Below are 9,682 nucleotides of genomic sequence, written 5' to 3'. Positions count from 1 at the left end.
CCAGAACGGGAATTTACGGATCCCCAAATTGAAAAATAATGTGAAGTATCGTAAATGCTAAGCTAAAAATAATATACTAAATATCTTCAGCGTGACGGTGTCTATTACATGGAGCACCCCCCACGGAGACGAGCCCTCTATGCATGACGTCCACACGTCAAGAGCCCCCGTCCCCGTCCCCGCAGCTAGATTAACTGCCCCCCTACCCCCTCCTTTTTTTCTTTTATCCCCGCCGTTCCAGGGGGCCACGCTCATTTACATAAACAGATAATCCTTGATAAAAATTTCCATTAGACAAAGGTGAAATGGATCAATTTCCGCTGCCAAGATAAATCTGAGGTTTTACACCGACGGGGTCATTACACACGGCACATTTGCGGAATAATGCATTTAAAAAGTGGGCCGATAGCGGGGGCCATTCCCGGTTTTCCAATTACCTTTAAGAAAAGCTTATTCTGTGCACAATAAAGCACATTACAGCACAATATGATACAGTCCATAAAGATCAGCGTGTTTGATGAGAGGTTAGCGAAAGCTCAGCATATTTCAGTGAGGGGGGGGGGCGGTAAGGAGGTGGGGGCGGGCGGGGGGGGGGGCGCGATGTCATAACCCGGTGGTTATCGCTGACACCTCGCTGTGCTCGCCATGCAAATGTCCTATTAGGACAAGTCCCCATGCATTAAAGACTCTTCACAAATAAACACCCTTTTGAAGAGGATGTGGGATCCGGCTGCTTGATGGGGGTGGGGGCGGGGGGCGGCGGGTGGTGGGGTTTTTGAGGGCGGATTGACAGGACGGCGAGGTGACGCCACGTGTCCGCGGCGGAGGCAGCACGGGAAAAAACTCATTAGTTCGCTTGCACCCCAATTCACCACTTTGACTTTGACCTTGAGACGCCCCCCCCCCCCCCCCCCGCCCCCATCCCCCCCAACCCCCTCAACACACACACACACACACAATTACAGCCCCTCCACCACGACAAATTAAGGTGACCCACGCTGATGGTTTGGAATGGACAAAACACATTTGCTAGCTTACCTTCGTTGACTAAGCCGACATGGCCGTCCGAAAACCGAATCCATCATCCATCCGTTTTCTATGCCGCTTATCCTCACCATGTTCCATCATCTGTAGAAGTAAACAAACAGTAAGTCATTCATTATGATGATAGGTGTCAGTAATGATCCTGTAATGTTGGGTACGACACATTAGCGCCACACTTTTATTGCAGCTTTGGTGACCATAGGGGTGCTATTTCATGTCTGAGGGGCTCTAATAATGCTAATAACTGTATTTAGAAGGTCATAAAAAGGTTTTCTATGTCATGTTTAGTCTTATTATGTCTACTATATTGGGTAATAGGAGTGTAAAGGTACCTATAGGGGTGCTATTTCATGTCTAAAGGGCTCTAATAATGCTAATAATTGTATTTAGAAGGTCATTACAAAGTTTTCTATGTCATGTTTAATCTTTTTATATCTGCCATATTGGCTAAAAGAAGTGTAAAGGTACCTATAGGGGTACTATTTTGTATCTAAAGGGCTCTAATAATGCTAATAACTGTATTTAGAAGGTCATAAAAAGGTTTTCTATATCATAGTTAATGTAATTACATCTACTATATTGGCTAAAAGAAGTGTAAAGGTACCTATAGGGTTGCTATTTCATGTCTGAAGGGCTCTAATAATGCTAATAACTGTATTTAGAAGGTCATAAAAAGGTTTTCGCTGTCATGTTTAATCTTATTATATCTACTATATTGGCTAAAGGAAGTGTAAAGGCACCTATAGGGGTGCTATTTTATGTCTAAGGGGCTCTAATAATGCTAATAACTGTATTTAGAAGGTCAGAACAAAGTTTTTATATCATATTTAATGTAATTATATCTACTATATTGGCTAAAAGAAGTGTAGAGGTGGTTATAGGGGTGTTAGATTGTGTCTAGAGGGGTCTAAAAATGTTAAAAAACTGTATTTCAGGAGTGTCCAAATATGGGACATAATCTTATGATGAGAAACAACAGAACTAATAAAGTTCTAAGTTTGTGGAAGTTAGGTTGCAGAACGATGAGAATAAAGCCAAAATATCATTGGAATAAAATTTAAACAATATTTCCAATTATGACTAATTGGAATTTTAAAAAATTAAAATAAATGGAATGGAATTAAATAATTTTAAAAATTAAAAAATGACAAAAAAATATATAATTTTTTGAGAATAAAGTCAACATATTAAGAGGAAAAAAGTGGTTCTCTAATAAGGCAATAAAAGTAATATTATGAGGGGGACATTTTTAACAATTTTTTAAAGTCCTGATATTATGTGTAACAATCATAAAAAATAACGTAATTTTAGGTTCAAGAAAAGTCCTAACATGATGGGAAGAACATTTATGAACACGAGAAGCAACCTTTGGAAAAAAAAAATAAAAATACAAATAAATTAATGGAATTAAGTAATTATAAAAATAAAAACATTTGGAAAAAAAGGACAAATTTTATGAGAATAAAGTCAACATATTAAGAGGAAAAAAAGTGGTATTCTAATGAGTTTTAAAAGTGATATTATATGTGTAATGTAATATTATGAGGGGGAAATTTACTATAAACTATTAAAGAAAAATATATAATTTTTTTAAAGTCGTGATATTATGTGTAACAATCATGACAAAATTATGTAAATTTTGCAAAAATTAGATGAGAGAAAAGTCCAAATATTATGGGGAGAACATTTATAAACATGAGAAGCAATCTTTGAAAAAATGAAAAAAAAAACATTAATGGAATTAAATAATTTTAAAACTACAATATTTTTTTTAAATACACATTTTATGAAAATAAATTCAACATATTAAGAGGAAAAAAAATATTCTAATGACATAATAAATGTAATATTATGAGGGGGGGAATTTATTTTAAGTCCTGATATTATGTGTAACAATCATAACAAAATAACGTAATATTTGCAGAAATTTGATTAGAGAAAAGTCCTTATATTGCAGGAAAAACATTTATGAACATGAGAAGCAATCTTTGAAAAAATAAAAAAATACATAAAAAATAAATTAATGGAATTAAATAATTTTAAAACTAAAATAATTTTTTTTAAATACACATTTTATGAAAATAAATTCAACATATTAAGAGGAAAAATATATATTCTAATGACATAATAAATGTAATATTATGAGGGGGGAAATTTATTTTACGTCCTGATATTATGTGTAACAATCATAACAAAATAACGTAATATTTGCAAAAATTAGATGAGAGAAAAGTCCTAATATTACGGGGAGAACATTTATAAACATGAGAAGCAATCTTTGAAAAAATTAAAAAATACATAAAGATAAATTAATGGAATTAAATAATTTTAAAACAAAAATATTTTTTTAAATACACATTTTATGAAAATAAATTCAACATATTAAGAGGAAAAAAAATTATTCTAATGACATAATAAATGTAATATTATGAGGAAGGAAAAAAATTGTAAAGTCGTGATATTATGTGTAACAATCATGACAAAATGATGTCATTTTTGCAATAATTAGACGAGAGAAAAGTCCTAATATTACGGGGACAACATTTATGAACATGAGAAGCAATCATTGAAAAAAAATTTAAAAAATACATAAAAATAAATTAATAGAATTAAATAATTTTAAAACTAAAATAATTTTTTTTAAATACACATTTTATGAAAATAAATTCAACATATTTAGAGGGAAAAAAATATTCTAATGACATAATAAATGTAGTATTATGAGGGTGGAAATTTATTTTAAGTCCTGATATTATGTGTAAAAATCATAACAAAATAACGTAATATTTGCAAAAATTATATTAGAGAAAAGTCCTTATATTGCAGGAAAAACATTTATGAACATGAGAAGCAATCTTTTTTATAACTCTTAACAATTTAACTACCAAAATATTCCAACTACAAATAAGGAATCCAAAAAAATCGTTCATCAGAGGCGGGGGAACGAGGGACTACTGCACTGAATGTAAACAAAGACCAATACCAATACCTCCAACCCGGCAGGGGGCAGCACCGATCCTAAAGGTGAGTAGCTAAAGTAGTAGCTACATGACAACAAGTACTATTTTAGTCATTATTTGTGTTTTTTTTTTTTTAGATTTTAAAGTAAATCCTCCTCAGAGACTTCCTATTGTGCTACTCAATCACACAGAGTGGAGCATCTCCCACTCAGATCTTTGTCATGTCAACATGTCAAGCCAAACAAAAAAAATGTTCATCTGATGAATTATTTACCTTCCACCACCATCATCATCATCATCTTCTTCATCAGGCCCAAATCCTAACACAGGGCGTCAATTATTACCACCGCTCTCAATAAATCATCATCAGTTGAAAGAGCTCTCACTCTGTGTCTTATTTATGCACAAACCACTTTGGCTGCTCGCCCTCCGCGCAGTCAAGTCCAGCTTTGTTCTTCTTCCTCCTCACTGCTTCCTCTTCCTCCTCCTCTTCTTCTTCTGTGATTTATTTAGTGGGCCCCGGGAGAAGCACCAGAACCGAACCACTTTGCAATAATCCGCACGGGTGGGTCTATAGTCACGGAGGCAAGATGAAGAGGTTGATTTATCGTCGGGAAACGTCACAGGGTGGATGGACTCCGGGATAGTTAGCAGTCAGCAATAAGGCGCATCAATCACGGCGGCGAATGGAGGATCATAAATAAGTTGATTTATGAAATATTCGTCTGTCGACGCGCGCGGGATATCAACATCTGTATGTCGCAAAGCAGCACAGAAGATCAATAAATTCGTAAAAAAAAATTTATAAATATATATATAGTGCGTTATTATAATAAATATAATATTTTAAAAAAATTAAAAAAATTAAAAAATATGTATAATGATATTTTATAGATTTAAAAAGGTGAATTTCTTGACATTTCAACGGGTAAAAATAAACAAGCAAACCTTATGTGGAGCGCCATGCAAAGCGGGTAAAGAGTGTCCTCTGCAGGATGACTAGTGAACTGCACCCTGAAAAAAAAAAAAACAGACAAAGGCAAACGTTGTAATGTTTGTAGTCAACTCCACTCGCATAAAATTCATTAACTCTTTAACTTATATGATTTTTCACCCAACACTTTGAACATAAATAATAAATATATGTATAATAAACATAAAAATAATAACATATTAGCCCACTCTAATAAACACATTGTCGTTCCAATGTTGTCATTTTTTTGCTACAGAAGGTACGCTACTTCCTGTTCTGCTAGCTAGCACCGGTGCACATCTGCTCCCAGTTGCCTTTATTGCGTGCGCGTTCTGAGAGGAGAACATGTCCGACATGGCGTCCCACTCGGATGAGAACAAGTAACAAATCACAAAAAAAAAAAAAAAAAAAAAAGCTTTTGCTAGCTTACGTTAAAATCAACATTGTTCTCCAAATCTTCTCAAGAAAACCAATCTGTGACCCGCGTGACCCCCGGGGCCCGAAAGAGGATCACGGCTACGCCTGCATATGTAGTCTGATCTACACGACGTGCTCTAATAAAGTTTGAGCGTTCCGATAAAGTACCCCCTACATACACTACGTGTACTGATCCGCAAGGGATTATCGAGAAGTTTTTTTTTTTTTTTTTTTTTTATTGTTGTTGTTGTCCGGCTGCAAAAGTGCAAGTACGTTAATCTCCGCCGGGTTGCGGGCTAAATCCTCGCACTCTTGTCAAATTTGTTTTGGCTTTTTCTTGGCAGGATTTACAAGACCAGATGCATGTCCAAAGACGACACAAAGAAAAGTCCAAAAGAAGGCGGGAGATTAGCGCTTAATGCTTTTCAATATTGTTATACAGATGAAAGTTTCAGCACTAAAAAAAAAAAAAAAAAAAAAGATACAAGGAGGCTAAGCTGCTAAAAGATCAGCAGGCCAGATGCTGCGAGGGATGCGACACATGCACGCAAGTATTGGGACGCACGCAGGAAGTCAAAAAGGCAGAAAATGTGCACATGATATCATTTGATATCATTCAAAAATACTAACGTGTTATATCCTTACGGCATTGTTCCTGTAACAGTTAAAATAAAGATACCACTCAATTTAAATTGTTCATGTTACAGTTAAAATAAAGATACGGCTTAATTTAAAAAAAATACTAACGTGTTAAATCCTTATATAAATCACACAATGAATCAGCATTGTTACTGTAACAGTGACAATAAAGATACCGCTTAATTAAAAAAAAATACTAACGTGTTAAATACTTATATAAATCACGCAATGAATCAGCATTGTTCATGTAACAGTTAAAATAAAGATACCGCTTAATTAAAAAAATACTAACGTGATAAATCCTTATATAAATCACGTAATGAATCAACATTGTTCCTGTAACAGTGACAATAAAGTTACATTCTATTCTATTGAAACAAGCCAACCACAGCCAAGTCTGCACCTATTTTTATAAATATATTAAAATATAATTTAATAGTATAAAAAACATCTTTAAATGAATATTCTCATGAACGACTGTATTAATTGTAACAACTTTGCAGTCCAAATGTGTAAAAAAAATAAATAATAGAAACCGGAAGTTACTAATATGGCGCCGACCTGGTAGCGAGTATTAGCATTTAAGCTAGCGCCCGTCAAACTTGGCATAAGAGCAAACAGCGAAGTTTACTTGATTAAATCACAAATATGGCGTAAATTGAAGACGAGCCAACACTGTTGTAGTTAATTTATTCACAAAACCCACCTAAAGATGTTGGTGTCGGCGTACATTAATGCAGCTCGCTCGACTGCTTTAAAGAAGCATATTGCCGTCGTTCATCCGGTGATGTTCGTCAACACTGCCATCTAGCGATAAAAACGGGTATGACTTATCTGCTCTGAAAGGTAAAAAATAATAATAATAATAATTTAAACTAGACATTGAATGTATGGAAATTATTTTCAAGATCCTCGTGCTTGTCTTTTATTCTACTGTGTCTTCTTTTTAGGAACAAAAAACCTGCTCCTTCTGTGCCTGTCGAAGTGTCCCCGCCATTTTGTGTCAACACCAGCGACCATGTGAAGACAAGGCGGGAGGAAGTGTGCGGTGTGAGACGGCGGCACCCATCAGACGTCTGAGCACGTCCCGACATGGCGGCCAGCGTGGAGCAGACTGAAGGCAACAAGCAAACAAGCTGGCGTCGACATTCTCCGACGCCAGACGAGAGCGAGCGTGAAGCCTCTCCTCTGTCTTCCGGTCGTTCCCATCATCGCCGGGGAGAAAACCATCCGAGCGGACACTCGGGCCCCCGTTGGACCGCCACCGCCGTCCTTTCGAGGACACGTTGCGGTTTGTCTTCAGCAGATGTCTGCTGGCGTCAACGATAAATAAAGGCGACCATCGCAACCGGTCTGGTTACAACGTGACAGGCTAGCTAACAGAGGCGGCCATTTTGGGGAAAAAGAAGCCCCATTATTCAAAGAGCTGTCAATAAAACTGTTAGCTAGCTTAACAAAAGTCGCTAATGGTGATAGTTGCTAGGCAGATTTGGTGAGGCTTACTTTACTTAAATTCTGGAAAATTGACCTTCAAAATAAAACATTAGCTGACCTCTTAAAATTCCGGATGCTGGCTATTCAAAATAAAATTGTAGCTTATTCTGTTTGCATTTTGCACAATGGATTATCAAAATAAAGGTCAAACTCACTTCTGTTTAGAATTCCGGAAGATGGAACTTCAAAATAAAAGTGTAGCTTCAGTGTTAGCATTCTGGAAGACAGACATTCAAAATAAAAGTGTAACTACGCTCAATTGGCATTCTGCAAAACAGACCTTCAAAATAAAAGTGTATCTCACGTCTGTTAGAATTCCATAAGTTGGACCTTCAGAATAAAAGTGGAGCTTACAGCTGTTAGAATTCTGGAAGACTGACTTTCAAAATAAAAGACTAGCGTTTCTTTGTTACAATTCCCAAAGACTGACCTCACCCATGGCTCTTCAAAATAAAAGTGTCACTTCACTCTGTTAGCATTCATGAAGATGGACCTTCAAAATAAAAGCGGAGTTCACCTTTGCTCGAATTCCAGAAGATGGAAATTCAAAATAAAAGTGGAGCTTCCCTCTGTTTGCATTTTGTTAGATGGAACTTCAAAATAAAAGTGGAGCTCACCTCTGTTAGAATTTGGGAAGATGGACCTTCAAAATAAAAGTGGAGCTCACCTTTGTTAGAATTTGGAAAAGTGGACCTTCAAAATAAAAGTATATCTCAACCCTTACAATTCTGGAAAATCGAACTTCAAAATAAAAGTGGGACTCACCTCCATTGCAATTCTGTAAGGCTGGCCTTCAAAATAAAACTTCACCTTTCCTCTGTTACAATTTCAAAAAGTGGAACTTCCCCATGGCTTTTCCAAATAAAAGTGAAACTCACTCAGTTAAGATTCCGAAAGACGAACCTTCAAAATAAAAGTGTAGATTACCTCTGTTAGATTTCCTGAATTCCTTAAAATAGACCTTCAACATAAAAATGGACCACACCCTTGCTTCAATACCGTAAGATAGACCTTCAGAATAAAAGTGGAGTTCACCTTTGCTGGAATTCCAGAAGACGGAAATTCAAAATAAAAGTTTGCATTTTGTTTGCATTTTGTTAGATGGAACTTCAAAATAAAAGTGGAGCTCACCTCTGTTAGAATTTGGGTAGATGGACCTTCAAAATAAAAGTGGACCACACCCTTGCTACAATACTGTTAGATGGACCTTCAAAATAAAAGTGCAGTTTAACTCTGTTAGTAGTCCAGAAGACGAACTTTCAAAATAAAGTGGCTCTTATCTGTGTTGGAATTCCTAAAGACGGACTTTCATAATAAAAGTGTAGCTTACCTGGGTTCTAACTTGTGTCTAATGAAGGGTTTAATTTGAAGAGTAATGTTTTTAAACAATTTAAAAACGCACAAGGTCGGGTTAATTTGTTTCCAAGGCGACCTTGACGCCGGACAAATGAGCGTCTTCATGTTTTTACAGGAAGTAGGCGTCCACCTGTCAGTCAGGGCATCATGCACGCACACGTCCACAGGAAAGTCAGGCCCTAACGCCTTATTTTGTCACCCGTGACACTTCCTGCTTTTACTAGAAACATTCGGCGTGAGAACTTCCATTTCATGTTCCATTACACGCCGCCTTAGCGCGCAATTACGTCCCGACACATCTTTCCGAATTACGTTTGACATTCACGATGGATGACAGGGATCAAAGACGTTTTTTTGGGGGGGGGGTTGGGAGGGGTCAGCAGAGAATAGGATGAAGTGGCGATGCAGGCCGGTCGTCCTTGGCCCATCCTCAGGCAACAATTTTGCTGTTTTTGTTCCTATAAACAGACATTAGCAAAGATCAAAGGGGGGAAAAATAGCTTTCGGTTGACTGTCGTCGTGCAAACGTACGCTAACACAAAGCAACGTGTGTGTGCGTGCGTTTTATAGCAGCAGGAGATCGTGCATCCTGGCAGCGGCGAGTGTATCTTCACTTTGTCAGAGTGGATGTGCTGAGAGGTGAATTAGATGTGATAATGAAGAACACACTTCCCACTCCACCGTCAGCCAATTAAAGTGTGTGTGTGTGTGTGTGTGTGTGTGTGAGGGGGAGGGGGGGGGGAGTGAAGACTTCTCAGACTTCTCTCCTTCCCGAAGGGGGAAGCTTCCAACGTTTCCT

At 37.0% G+C, this 9,682-nt stretch overlaps 1 long non-coding RNA gene across 1 annotated transcript; it reads right to left on the bottom strand.

Moving 5' to 3' along the window:
- Nucleotides 1-990: 990 nt before the first annotated feature.
- On the bottom strand, nt 991-7,454 carry LOC131128255 (uncharacterized). Its single transcript, XR_009129609.1, has 5 exons — nt 6,740-7,454; nt 4,953-5,018; nt 4,415-4,575; nt 4,279-4,324; nt 991-1,128 (listed from the first exon to the last, which is right to left on the bottom strand). It is a non-coding gene; the product is annotated as an uncharacterized LOC131128255 (long non-coding RNA).
- Nucleotides 7,455-9,682: the final 2,228 nt, after the last annotated feature.

This window comes from Doryrhamphus excisus, chromosome 4 (genome assembly GCF_030265055.1).
Source record: "Doryrhamphus excisus isolate RoL2022-K1 chromosome 4, RoL_Dexc_1.0, whole genome shotgun sequence".
In the NCBI taxonomy this organism is placed as follows: Eukaryota; Metazoa; Chordata; class Actinopteri; order Syngnathiformes; family Syngnathidae; genus Doryrhamphus; species Doryrhamphus excisus.
This window is presented reverse-complemented; position numbering and strand designations above follow the sequence as displayed.